The following is a 13,596-nucleotide window of genomic DNA, read 5'->3' as shown; positions in this document are numbered from 1 at the left end:
CATTGTTGACAACCTTCTAAAGTCTATTTTATATATTATGTTGTATTTGAGATGGTAAAGGTTCCTGGGTTATTCCTTATCAAACCATTAAGATTTGGTCATGAAAGTTTTAAATACACTTACAGCATTTCTTTTCTCATGGCAAAACCTCGTACAAACCACCAAGAGATCTCAACTTTTTACATAATTTATGATACAAAGGTTTAAAGCAAGAGCCATTAAGTGTTAGTTTTAAATCTTTGTCAAGTTCCATTACAGGGGTTGGCCAGTGAAAAAGATAATGTTTCCTGCTACACCAATAATAAATCTCATCACAATTTCCCCAATCATTTCTACACAACTGTTTTCCCTTTAAAACAAAATCCATCAAGTCCTGAAACTAATAACAGTGCTCTAATAAGAACAATCCCAGAGTGCATTGTGGTCTCGTGGTGGATCAGACGTATGAATGCTGTAAATGCAGAACCACTGGGGTCTGCAGCATGTGTTCCCTGTTGAGCACCACTCTGACTCCTTGCTATCTAAATATCCTGATACCCTAGAATACAAACACATGCAAAACATTTGAATGAGCCCCGAAACGTTATCCATTTACTACCAATGCTGAACACCTGGGTGGGATATTTGCTCTTCATTTTCTGCATGTCATATGTAAGAAATTCAGGAATGAGAAAAGGCCGGTTGGCCCACCTATGCTCACTCACTTTGGTGCCAGTGTGATCCGTTAGCACTCAGGAGAGGAGAAACAAAAACCCTTAACCAGGTTAGTAAGGGAAATGAAACCTCTGGGAATCCGTGGCTAGACAGACCACCCTTCCTCCAGCGTCTAGCTAAAGGTATTATTGTGGTCACAGAGAGGGTTATACAATATTGTTCATGACAGCATCCAGTCTTCTTGAAGGATCCGAGTCTCTGTTTCAACAGCCTATTCCAATGGTTCCACCCTTTCTGTGAAAAAGCTCCTTCTCTCAGTTCTGAATTTGCCCTTCTTCAGCTTCCACCTGTCGCCCCTGGTTCTGTTCTCTGACCTGTGAAAATAATTCTCAGCTGTTATTTTCTTAAACCCCTTGACAATTTTAAATACCTCTATTAAAGAGTAAGTAGCAGAGTTCCAAAAAAATATAGCGTTATACGTCCCCACGTGTTGCTACAACTTTAAATAACATACCAGTACCTGTGATTTTTCTTTTCGTTAACATCCTGACAACTTTTTACACACTTTTAACTTTAAACTCTTTTCAAAATGTATTATTAATTTACTTTTCATCCAACACAGATGCATTCCATCCACTCACACAGTCCACTAGTGCAACGTTTCTCAAATGCGCTTTCATTCAGCACAGTTCATGCTGCCTGCATTCTGTTTCCTCATACTGCTTGTGTTTCTGTTAGCTGCTATTGGCCACCATTAACGTCAGTGTAATCACTGCATGTTGATTGGCCGAGCTTTCATTCTGATCAGATTTCATTTTAGAATGCAACACAGATCTCCGCCCATTTCGCTTTGTGTCAGTGCTCATTCATTGATCAACGAGAGAAGATCTTAGCAGTGCAACATGAAAACAGCGGTGTGGAGTAAGTATCATTATTGTGAAGTAATAATTATTTTCTTTAGTGCAGCAGAGACACTATCTGAATATTTGAAAGACCATTTCTGCATATGAATTTGAAGGCAAAAATCCATGTCAGTGTTCGCCATAAATTACATAGTTAGTAATTTTGTGTACAGAATTATGTTTACATAAAAAAAAGGCAGAAGTAAACCACAATAATGATATTACTTTATGAAAATGTGTCTTTTGTCACTTTGTTTCTTGTGAAGAAACCACAGTACCAGGGATAAAAAAGTCTACTTTTATACTGTTTCTGTTTTATTGAATAGATCATGGTAACACCGTGTAACAATTTTTTATTTTTTTTTGGTTCCTGGGTAGTAAGTGTTATTTCCTAATTGCTTATGCCTCAAACGTATAGAAAATGGCTATTATTCCCCACAAACTTTGCTTTTGTGACCAGGACAGTGATATTTTGAAATTTACCTATTTTCCAGAACATTCCAGATAGATTCAGTGCTGAGTAAACTTGGAGTAACTTCTAGAACTTTCTAGAACTTTCCAGTAATATAAATAGTAGTATAAATACAGGGGCCTTAAGCCCACCAGTTCAGTTTAGTTCCAGCTGCCTAAGTGGATACATATCTGCATTTTTCTGAGATGGCATCAAGAGGCTGCAAGCATCCGGCAGACGCATTTTGCTATGTCTGCGGCCAATTTATCAAGACGAGCGAAAAAGTACTCCGTGGAAGCATCTGCTAAGATGTGTGAGGCCTACAAGGTATATTTCGGCATGCCTGTCGGGGATCAAGACAAACCCTGGGCACCTCATTTCACCTGCGAGCACTGCAAAAAAAACTCTGGAAGGTAAGATGGACAATTGTTGCTTGGAATTTTATGTTATAAAATTTGTTAAAATTTTTAAAATTGTAAAAGTTTTTAATTTTTAAATGTTTTACAATTTTCAATGTTATTGAAAAAATATATCATATATGAAAAATGTTGCGAGAATCTCTTACACATTAGTCATGGGTGAAATAAATGTATTTTTGTAGGATTGTACAGAGGTGAAAAGAGAGCCATGAAGTTCGCTATCCCAAGAATTTGGCGGGAACCCACTGACCACTCAAGCAACTGCTACTTCTGCATGGTGGACCCTTCCAAACGTCGGGCTGGCAAGAATGCACCTGCTATCACGTATCCGGACCTTCCTTCATCCATCTCCCCGGTGCCACACTGCCATGAGCTCCCCGTACCCACTCCTCCGGAGAGAGAGCAGCCGTCTTTAGAAGAGAGCAGCAAGTCAGAGAGCGAGGAAGACGTTGTAGATCCAGATGACAATTTCAGAGGTGGAGCTGAGGAGAGAAACCCATACTACCCCAACCAAAAAGACCTCAACGACTTGATTAGAGATCTTGGTCTCACCAAGTCCAATGCCGAGCTTTTGACGTCTAGGCTCAAGCAGTGGAACTTGTTGTATGAAAGTGCCGCAGATCAGAGAAAGCGTCACCAACCTTTTTCCAGCTTCTTCACCCGTCAAGATGGGCTCTGCTTCTGCCACAATGTGACCAGTCTGTTCGAGGCAATTGGAATCGCCTGTAACCAGAATGAGTGGCGCCTCTTCATTGACAGCTCATCCAGGAGCCTCAAAGCCGTGCTGCTCCATAATGGTAACAAGTACCCATCTCTTCCCCTGGCTCACTCGGTGCACCTCAAAGAGGATTACAACAGCATCAAGACCTTGCTGGACGCATTGAAGTATGATGAGTACGGCTGGGAGGTCATAGGAGACTTCAAAATGGTGCCATTCCTGATGGGTCTCCAAGGCGGGTTTAACAAGTTTCCCTGCTATCTTTGCCTTTGGGACAGCAGGGACACCAAGGCGCACTACCACAGGCGGGACTGGCCACAGCGGACCGAGTTCTCTGTGGGGAGGAACAACGTCAAGTGGGAGCCACTGGTGGACCCCCGGAAGGTGCTGATGCCACCACTGCACATCAAATTGGGCCTTATGAAACAATTTGTCAGAGCTCTAGATAAGGAGTCGGCAGCCTTCAAGTACCTTCAAGACTTCTTCCCTAAGCTGTCTGAGGCAAAGGTCAAAGCCGGTGTCTTCGTCGGACCACAGATAAAGAAGATCCTGGAGTGCAATGAATTCCCCAAGAAGCTCACGAGTAAGGAGAAAGCGGCTTGGAACAGCTTTGTCGCAGTGGTTCGGGGCTTCCTGGGCAATCACAAGGCCGAAAACTATGTGGAGCTGGTTGAGACTCTGGTGAAGAACTACGGCACAATGGGCTGTAGGATGTCCCTCAAAGTCCATATCCTTGATGCTCATCTTGATAAATTCAAGGAGAACATGGGAGCGTACTCGGAGGAGCAAGGCGAGCGCTTCCACCAGGATATACTGGACTTTGAACGCCGCTACCAAGGACAGTATAACGAGAACATGATGGGAGACTACATTTGGGGGCTGATTCGTGAAAGTGATTTACAGTGTAATCGTAAATCTCGAAAAACTACTCACTTCTAAATCTTTTGTAGTCATTTTTGTATTACTTTAGTATAAATACATGTTAATTTGGATTCATATGTTGTTTTTTTCTGACTTTATGTGAACGAAAAGACACAAATTCGTCCATTTTCTCATTGGAAATAGGTACATTTCAAAATATCACTGTCCTGGTCACAAAAGCAAAGTTTGTGGGGAATAATAGCCATTTTCTATACTTTTGAGGCATAAGCAATTAGGAAATAACACTTACTACCCAGGAACAAAAATTGTGTTACATAGTGAATCTACACAGAAACACAACAGAGAAGCACACAGAACATATTATTGTAAGATAAGTAATAAGTACAAAATAAATAAAAGAAACAGGGCTATATATTCTAATCCAAGGTTATTATTGTAGCATGGCCAGGTCCTGTTGTAGATGATTACCCAGGGTCTGGAAAGCATGGGGATGATTTCAGAGAATACTATGGAGATTAAAATGGCCAAGTACATAATTAGTCATACAGTAGTAGTGCCTGTTACATAATACATTTCAGGGGTATTTTAGCCCCTATTGTGCATTGTTTGACTTAGACCTTTGTGTATCATTTTTTCATAGCACAGTTGTTTTTTATACCATTTTTATAACATCCTTTTTTTAGGATATCTTGAAACAAAACTCCCTCTCTACAGCAGTTACTGCATAGTGTAATATGGTTTAGCTTAGGTGTTATATTACACTACATGACTGACTGATACATGCAGTGGGTACAAAGCTGTCAGTATTTTCAGCTTCTTTGTTTAAAGTGAATTGGTTATAATTGATCAGTTATTACTAATTATTAATACAACAAGGCTTATGTTGTATTTATAAATGTATCGTGTACCAATATGTATACATTTTAAACATATTTATTCATTGGAACTCAAATTGTCTCAATTTTTAAATGTTTACACCCGTCTATTCATATGAGTACCTGCACTTTTTTGTTGAGAATTTCACCCCCGTTTTCATCCAATCACAAATCTCATTCAGAGGCAACTGGTGTGCTCCCATCAAACAGCACACCACCAATTAGATGCCTTTATAGCTTTACAGCAAAAACAATTCAAATTGAGAAAGAAAAAAATGAATTGACAATTTACCAAAACATTAAGAGAAATACCAAAAATACAAATCCACCAACAACATTTGAATGATATTTTTCTAGTTTATTGATATTTTAAAGATACAATTAAATCATATATTTTTTCTGAATGTATTTTCCATATTGTATTAGTTTGTACATTTGTATATATTCCATATGAAATAAACTATTGTGTATGATTCATTTACACACACACAGAATGTGGCTATTGTCCAATTTAAACATTTGGCCAGGTCATCTACACAATATATATATGTTACACTCAAGAGTCAGGATTCGGTCAATCGCCGATAAAAATATCAATTTTACATTTACAAATTATCAAAGAATGAAATGAAGGGTTATTGTGAAATGGATAATATCAAACAAGCAAAGAACGAAACAGAAATAACAGACAGCTTTGGTCTTTATGTAAAGCGATATAATCAAATTGCGGTCAGTATGGTAATCTTTAGTGCCAAGTCTAGACAAAAGTTTGTGAATAAGCAAATAGGTTTGGGGGGGCTAAGCACCGTTCACCACGGCCTTCCGCAGACTACCCCTGGTATTTATAATTATTATAGTGAACACTGCAGTACTGTACTGTGGTATGTAATACAGATACTATACTGTGGTATATAATACAGTTACTATGGTGAATACTGTACTACTATACTGTAGTATATACTACAGTGTGTATTATAATTTATATTGTAGGGTTTTAAACCTTATATACTCTACTGTAGTACAGTATACACTGCAGGGTTGTATTGTAGCAAAGACCATACCAACACTGTTTTATACACATAATGTTGTTTTATAGAACAAACCAATCAATACCTACTATCACAATATTCTAAACCTTTTATACACATTTATTCTTCTGGACTTCAGAATATTAAAGGATCTAATACAACACCTGATCCATCTCACTGTTTAGAAAGATAACATTGCTTCCAATATACATACTAAGAATAATATTTAGGTTAAGGTTTACAAATATAGGCACTTTTACTTCTCCATATAAAAGTATACATGTTATCTTGTTTCTGATTATAAAAATTGATAATTTCTCAAAAATTAAGTAAAGTCTTAACAAAAAACTTTGTTCATGCATCAGTTAAGGTTGTCATTGAAACAACAAAAGCAGGGAAATGTGATGTTAGGTTTTCAACCCTAACTCTGCATTCCCCCTGCCCCGCTTACAAGCAGTGGAAGGGACAAGGCAAAACAAGCAACCACAGACAGCCATCATCAGTTAAGATGAACAACATACAACTCTCTGCAGATAACACAAGAGACATCCATCATCATGGTCCACTAGGTGTATGAGATCTACTGCTATGCCAGGGAGTTGGGGGGTGTGGCAAAGTGGTTGCAGTGCACAGGTGTGGTGACATCACGGACCCAGGAAGCAGTACAAAACAAGGCACGGCTAAAACGGCCACAGCCGTATATTTATTAAATAACAATAACACAGTTACAAAAGCAGCAAAGAAAAGGGCGCCTGGGCCAAAACAAAACAGACAAATAACTCTTTTACCCAAAAACGAGTACCTTCTGCAATACTGACACCGGTAGCAGTTGTCTCTTTGTTTTCACTCCTCTCAACTCTCTTCTCTCTAATGAGCCGAGACGGTCTCTTTTAGATCCTGGGGCTGGAGCCTTAACTACCCATTGATCAAACAACTACCTTATTAAGGCTCCAGCCACATTCTCACACGATTATTTAAGGATGGGGAAGTAATCCCATCCTTGCCAAATAATAACAATAATGCCGGCTTTTCGCCGGCCACATAATAATAATGAACGGTTTCATATGCCTGCACACAAACACAATATTATATTAATAATAACAATAGTACAAAATAATATATAAATATACACAAGGGGTGGGCACCCCATCACACTTTTGTGCGCAGTACACATGGCCCAATGGCCACCTCTCCCTTAAAACTCCAAAAGTCCCTTTCAAAGTCCTGGGGTGGGAACAGAGGCTTCCTCAGGCCCACCAGTGGCAACTTGGGCCAGTAGCAGGCAGGCCGTATTCCCCAGCGGCGACCCCAGCCGACCAAATTCAACTGCCATGGGCATCCACATGTTTGATGTGCTGTCAGGTTGGTGGGTAGGATGTGGGGATCTGCATGCGGTGCAACATTAGAGGAAGTGGATATGTGTGGTTGATCGTGAGACATAGGTACATCAATCAATCTTTATTTGATATAGCGCCTTTCACAATACATTGCCACAAACGCTTACAGGATAAAGCTTTAACAACAACAACAACAAAAAAAATAGTATCAATAAACAAAGCTTGTTTATTCTGTCTTGGTCCAAGTGTGGCCTGCACTCAGGAGAGGAAAAACAAAAAACCCTATGAGCTTCATAAGGGAAAGATGCATGACAGGTGGACTCCCAACAGTGCGGTCATATGAATCTTTACAATGTACTAGAATAACAGTCTGTTGTGTAGAATTGCAGATTCCATTGCATAACACAGTCTTTTGAAGGGGAGGAGGGCAGTGGGCTGATTTTGCTTAGTTGGTTTTCAGATCATGATATGGTGTTTGTTACTCTGGGAACAGATATTGTGGATATGGGGAAGGTTGTTTGGTCGGCACTTGCATTCATAGTAACATGGAGAAGGGCAGTGCTTCAAACACAAGATACAGACGCATGACTATTATATCACCACCAGCAAAGTGGAGGGGTATGAGGTCTACTGTCATGAAATCTACGTTTACATGGGCGCAGGGTGGTACCCTTCCTGGGAGATTGTCTGTGTTTATTTTAATAATAATAATTGTTGTTTTGCAGCATGGATGGGGTTAAATTCCCCATCCTTCTAGACTCGTGTGTAATGTGCTCATCTCCAAATTGCTTAAGTGATTACCAATGTGGAGATGTCCATGAATATAAAAGAGCGAAGCAGCCGCTCAGAGAGGGGAGTGAAAGAACAGAGAAGGAGCAAGCGAAAGCTCAGAAAAACAGATAACAATTGCTACTTGTGCTGGACAAGGTCTAGACGTGATTTGTTTGAAATATGTATGTTTGTTTTGGCCCTCGTGCCACTGTTATTTTTGTAAATAAACACGCTACGGCGTATTTCCCCGGGAAGGGTTACACCCTGCCACAGATAGGCAGAGTTTTCAATATCCCGGGAAGGGTTACACCCTGCCACAGATAGGCAGAGTTTTCAATATCCCGGGAAGGGTTACACCCTGCCACAGATAGGCAGAGTTTTCAATATCCCGGGAAGGGTTACACCCTGCCACAGATAGACAGAGTTTTCAATATCCCGGAAAGGGTTACACCCTGCCACAGGTACCAAGAGCTTTCAAGTGTCCTACTAGATGAGCAACAGAATACAGACATATATGTTAAATGGGAGGGATGGCCTCCCTGTCACAATTGGGCTATATACTGCTGTACTATCCAGTCTCTGTGTCTCTTTTTGCCTCACAATGTGGAGATGCTGAATCCAGTCTGTAGATCTCTGCAGCTCCTGTTTCCCTCCTGACTGGACTGCTTACACCTGTGAGAGAGACAGAGAGAGAATCAGACAGTTACAAATCCATCATTTGTTCATTTCAATGAAGGAGTCATTATCCATCTGTGACAGGCTGGCTTGAGCAGTGACGTCACACCTGGAATAAACACACAGCACTACAAGTGAAATGAAGGGAATGCGCTGTTGCACCAGTTTATTCCAAAACAAAACGAACACTCAACCAAACAAATATTGTGCTTGTGTTTCCAGCACGAATAGCAATTGTTATGATTTTATAATTAGTTTTCTCCTCTCTCTCTCTCCCGTTCTCCACTCATGAACAGCCAACACCATGTGCGTGAAACATTCTTTATTTTATAAAGCTGTGCCGAGATTCAATTGCTAATGAATCTTGGCACAGTCTGGACGTGGACTAATTGTGCACTTCCCGTGCCCCCATACAAATACCCATTTTAATCTGCATGTGAAGTAATTGTGCAATCCCTGTGCCTAAATACAAATATACATTTTACATATAACAACAACAGACAACATAAAACACAAAATACACACAGGGGTGGGGCACCCTGCCACACCATCACATTGGAAACATTCCATTCTCAACTCTCCAGAGCTGTTAGCTACACTGTCCCTTTAAAACAACCCCCCCCCCCCCCCCCCCTGCACCCCAGGGGTACCCTCTGCAATCTGCAAGTCTGATTCAGAGCCTTTTACTACAAACCACTATTAGTATGAAAGATACAAACACCAGTTACAACTGGCCCCTCAATTACTACATTTCCACTGACAAATCTGAGCGAAGCTGGCTTAGACTCCACTGACACAAGCAGGCTGTGAGGCCCAGACGTTTCCACTGAGCTTTCTGCAGGGCTGACCCAGAACCAGGCCCAGCGAGGCTGCTGCGAAGGGGCTTTGCAGTCCAGGTTGCAGAGCTTTGTACAAGTGTTAAGAGATTTAATAGCACGGGGGTTTACAAAGCATTGGGTATAGAGGTAAAAAGAAGCTGTGAACTAGCTCTGTCTTGAGTTTGCTGTTGAAACAGAAATACCCAGATTAAAAATGAACTGTAAAAAACCATTTAGCTACAGTCTAATATACCTGGTACTAAATCAGAAGCCACTTGCCAGTTTCTCCAGTGATCTTAACAACAATACCCCACAGTAAGCACTGAACAGGATCTCTGAATCTAGTATATCCCAGCACTTCTTATTATTACAAATACAATTACTGATAGGAGACTGAATAAAACCCAATCCCTACATAAATAACCACAGGATTACCACAATATTTCGTTTGAATGTTTGTCCTGCTTGCTTTCCAATCGTGCTACAATTTAAATGTTTAAGCAATACCCGGTAGAACACAGAAATATACCAGGCGGCATTTTATTATTTCCAGTCCACACACCCAGTTTCTTTGTCATGTTATACCAGAACAGCAATACCATTGATCAAATGATTTGAGCAGAGTTACAATATCACCAGTACCTGGTAAAGTAATAATTCTCATCTGTTGAATGATAACCAACCCTGCAAGCCTCCACCAGCTGATAGAGTTTGAGGATAAGAAAAAGAAGCAATGACAAGTTAACAATGTCCCGTCATATATCTGTGGGTATAGGGTTGGTTTATAGAAATGAATTACAAGCTCCACTTTCCTATGCATTGCGTTCCCTAAGTATCTCAATGTTGAACCTGTCTGTCTGTCTGTATCCAAGTTGAAAGCTGTTGTTTCTGTGGTGCAATGGAATGCATGGAACTCAGCAGAAAAATAGCTTGTAAATGTAATGCATGCTCCTGATTGGTTGTGGAATGAGTTTACCATTCTAGAAGGAGGTTATAAATGGGGCAGTATGTTCTTTTATCTAGAATCCTTCAGAACTAAAGCAACACTGAAACAGAGAGCTGACCATTTGGAGATGTCATTATTAGAGCTGTTTGGAGAGCTATTGTTAGAGCTGTTTGGAAATGTCATTGTTAGAGCTGTTTGGAGGGCTATTGTTAGAGCTGTTTGGAGGGCTATTGTTAGAGCTGTTTGGAGATGTCATTGTTAGAGCTGTTTGGAGATGTCATTGTTAGAGCTGTTTGGAGAGGTCATTGTTAGAGCTGTTTGGAGAGCTATTGTTAGATGTTTGGAGAGCTATTGTTGAGCTGTTTAGAGATGTCATTGTTAGAGCTGTTTGGAGAGCTATTGTTGATTTTCTGTTTGCCTTGTTGGCTCGTTTCTTCTACAACTCAAAACTGTTGGTAAACACACGACACAGTGCTACAGTGAGAATGTGTTTGTTTGGAATCGGATCTTCTCTTTAAATTAATTGAAATCTGTTTAAATCATTGAAATCTGTCAGTGTCACTCAATCAATATGGAGAGACTGAATGCAGCAGCCTGGTGGATTTTTTAAAATTGTATTATTATTTTAAGTAAAGACAATGTTGATATTTAAAGGACAGACCTGTTTAATCAATTTCCAATTAGCACACAGCATCTGAGGTGAAACAGCGCTCAGGAATAGTTTTTTTTATAATGTGCTGTTACTGACATATGCGGGACATGTTTCAAGTACCCACTGGAGATAATACAGCATGAACATCAGAACAGAATAACACCTATGATGTCATACCTCCACAGTCATGTCATGCCCTGATCTCCTCAGCTCCTCTTGCAGGGACTTCAGTCTCCTCACTGAACTGATTACCATACAGCCTGAGAGAGAGGGTTACAAACACAACTTCTCCCTTCCTCTATCTCTGTCTCTCTCCCTCCATCCCTACCTTTCCCTTTCCATCACTTCTCTTCCTTCCCTGTCTCGTCATCTTTTTTCTCCCTCTCCCTGTCCCTCTCCTCCCTGTATCCTCTCTCCTTATCTCTTTTCCCTCTCCGTCTCTTTCCCCCCTCCCTGCCTTTCTGTCTCTCTTCCTCTAGCTACCCCTCCTTCACTCATTCTCTCACCCTCCATCCCTGTCTCTCCCTACCTCCCTCCATGTCTGTTATTATCCTTCTTTATCACACCCTCTTTTCCTCCTTTCTCTTTCCCTCCCACCCACCTTGTCTCCCTCCCTCCTTCTCCCCCTCAATCTGGCCATGGGCTGGCATCTCGTATGAACAAGGACCTTGTAATATTTCTAAAAGAGGTGTCGCTTGTTAATCAGTTGGTCGAGGAAGGCTTCTCTCTAAAAAGGTGAATTTATTCTGGTATCACCCCCAGTAAACACTGTAAAAAAATCATAATATAGAATGTTCTGCCTTTTTTTACAGAATAGAATGCTGGAGAGAAAATTGGCCCGATACGGGAAACAAGTATCCCCCATTAAAAACATTGGGTTGCAGGGATGAAAATTATTAAACATGTGCTGTCTTTTAGAAGACAGGTTTTTCTGCTACTTAATAACCCTGGGCAAGTGTGATGAGGAGAGAAGGAATCAGAGGTGCAAGTCCACCTCCCAACCCAAGAGGGCGCTAAGTAAGGCGAGTAATACATCTTTACGAAGACCAGCTGACTTCCTGGTAGGGACAAAACCGGAAGTCGACCATCTCTATGCAGAGATTGTGGGGCAGAGCTGGGGCAGAGCTGATTGCTAGGGAGGAGTTTAGCAGTATAAAACAGGACGCAGCCGAGCTAGTAAACAACCTTATGCTGATCGAAGGAGAAGCCAGAGTTTTGTTGTCTGTAAACCGTGCGTCTTTGTCCATGTTGTTTATTAACTACTCGTGTATCACCAGACTGCTGTGGAGACGCTCACAGAGCCAGTAACCACACTGGAGCACGAGCACACAATTAGTACAATCCACACAGAACACGCTTTTCAACTTTACCAGTGCATGTACCACAGGCTGCCTTTTCACAACGGGTGCAGACATTCAAAGTTTAGTTTCTGTTGCATTTAGCAACCTGGCATTGTCTTTTCTTCCATGTGTCAGTGGGCACAGCGCTGGCTGAAGGTTACAACTCTTTAACAACTCTCTTTCCCTCCCTCTTGCTCTCTCTTTCCACTCACTCCTTCCCTAATCTCACTCCCTCACTTTATCTTCTCTTTTGCCTTCTCTCTCCCCTGCTCTCACCCGCTCTCTATCTCTCTTCCCCCTTTCATTCTCTCTTTCTCCATCTATCTTTACCCTCTATTCTCTTTCCCCTTGTCATTCCTCCCTGTCAGTAATGTAATATTCACACAAACACTCAGTGTTTACTTACCCCAGTTTCTCTAATTTACAGTTTGGATGCTTCAGTGCAGCAGTCAGCTTCATTCCCGATTTCCCCAGGTTATTCCCTCTCAGCTGCAGTTCTCTCAGGGTTGACTGGTTTGTACAGAGAGCAGAGGCCAGGTCCTCACAGCAATCCCCTGTGAGATCACACCCCTCCAGCCTGCAGAGATAGAGACAGGAACTCACTAGAAACTCACTTCTGTACAACTAGCTGCTCTGCTGCTGCCAAGACTGAAATCATCAGGAACTGTGATAGATTTTAATCTATTTGATTGTCTTGTTCAGTTTGTCTACATTCATGTCTCTCTCTGTGTCTGTCACACCCTCTCTTCCCCCCTTTCCCCTGCTCTCTTTCACTGATCTCTCTCTCCCCGCTCTCTCAAATTCAAAGATGCTTTATTGGCATGACTTATGTAGCAGCCCCCTCCAAAACACCGTTCAATAGTTAACCAAGGATAACCCCCTCGGTTATCCCTATAATTAAATTGACTATCTTAAATAACCAATTAAGTAAAATGAATGACTACGCCAATTTGAAGCTAATATAACTCCAAATAACAGGTTCTTTAAAAATCAAGACAGCACAGTGTGTAAAGCGAGGACAACAAGGTATAAAAACAACAAGAATTTTATTTAAACAAAATATCACAGCTTTTACCTATAGCAGCAGATTTGATAGCAACACCCTTTAAACTATAGCAGCAGATTTTT

At 41.0% G+C, this 13,596-nt stretch overlaps 1 long non-coding RNA gene across 1 annotated transcript; it reads right to left on the bottom strand.

The window, feature by feature from the left end:
* Positions 1–6,604: 6,604 nt before the first annotated feature.
* On the bottom strand, positions 6,605–13,106 carry LOC117413962 (uncharacterized). Its single transcript, XR_009308911.1, has 2 exons — positions 12,875–13,106; positions 6,605–8,709 (listed from the first exon to the last, which is right to left on the bottom strand). It is a non-coding gene; the product is annotated as an uncharacterized LOC117413962 (long non-coding RNA).
* Positions 13,107–13,596: the final 490 nt, after the last annotated feature.

The sequence above is a fragment of the Acipenser ruthenus genome, chromosome 25 (genome assembly GCF_902713425.1).
Source record: "Acipenser ruthenus chromosome 25, fAciRut3.2 maternal haplotype, whole genome shotgun sequence".
NCBI lineage: Eukaryota > Metazoa > Chordata > Actinopteri > Acipenseriformes > Acipenseridae > Acipenser > Acipenser ruthenus.
This window is presented reverse-complemented; position numbering and strand designations above follow the sequence as displayed.